Source organism: Myotis davidii, unplaced genomic scaffold (genome assembly GCF_000327345.1).
Source record: "Myotis davidii unplaced genomic scaffold, ASM32734v1 scaffold289, whole genome shotgun sequence".
Classification (NCBI taxonomy): domain Eukaryota; kingdom Metazoa; phylum Chordata; class Mammalia; order Chiroptera; family Vespertilionidae; genus Myotis; species Myotis davidii.
In genome coordinates, this window is record NW_006299717.1 from 265,990 (window position 1) to 266,919 (window position 930).

The window sequence follows — 930 nt, forward strand, 5'->3', positions numbered from 1 at the left end:
ACTTGGGGCTCTCTGGGGAGCCGTGTGGCTCTCAGGGGGCTGTGGGGTTCTGGGGGGGCCGTGGGGCTCTGAGGGGCCGTGGGGCCCAGGGAGGGCTGTGGAACTCTGGTGGGGGTCATGGGGCTCTTGGGTAGCCATGGGGCTTTCAGGAACCCATGGGGCTCTGGGGGGCCGTGGGACTCTGTGGGAGCTGTGGCAGGGTTTGTTTCAGCTGTGCTCCCAGCACCTGGGATCCTGCCCAACACAGGTGGTGCTCACTAAGATTTGTCCAATGAAAGGGGAATGGTTGAAAGTGCAATCTCCGAGGCAGGACATGCTCATGTGTGAGTCTCAGCTGTGCCTCTGACTGACAGCATACCATTGGGCAACTTTCACAATCAGGACGGAGACGGTACCTGCCTTACGGGGAGGAATGAGGAGGGAGTGCCCTGTAAGGGTGGCCCTTCACCGCTTCTACGCCCCAGGGTCGGGCAGAGAGACCTTTGCTCACATGGTTGTAGATGATGAAATCAGAGGAAAATAAGGTTGTGTGTTCTTGATAGTTGAGCCCTCCACCCCCTCACCGCCAGCTCCACCCCAGCTCTTCCAGGTAGGACCTCCCAACCCTTGGCTCTCCGCCTCGTTTGCTGGCTCAGCGAGTGTTCTCTGGAGTGCGTTGTCCTGTCTGGGCCTGTGCTGGGCACAGTGAGCCCCTGACACTGCCGTAGGCAGAAGCAGCCCCTGGAGCCTGCCATCTGACAGGGCTCAGGACCCCCACAGCCCTCTCCTTTCCTTCCCCAGGGCCAGCTCCCTCCACCCACCATTGGTCACGGCCTGGGATCCTGCCATTATTTCTGGGCTGGACACCCTGTCCCAGGGAAACTGACCAGTCTTTCTGGTTGCTCCTCAGAGCTTCAGAGAGAGCTGGGTTCCAGGAAAAGGCTGAACCTG

General features: G+C 60.2%; 1 protein-coding gene and 1 long non-coding RNA gene across 3 annotated transcripts in view; one reads left to right on the forward strand and one right to left on the reverse strand.

Moving 5' to 3' along the window:
• MOCS1 (molybdenum cofactor synthesis 1) overlaps positions 1-930 on the forward strand; it is a 48,673-nt gene that overhangs the window by 21,605 nt on the left and 26,138 nt on the right. The gene's annotated exons all lie outside the window — the stretch shown is intronic.
• LOC107184998 overlaps positions 688-930 on the reverse strand; it is a 19,620-nt gene continuing 19,377 nt past the window's right edge. Inside the window, exon 3 of the long non-coding RNA XR_001515907.1 lies at positions 688-698. This is a non-coding gene — a long non-coding RNA (uncharacterized LOC107184998). The remainder of the gene's footprint in view (positions 699-930) is intronic.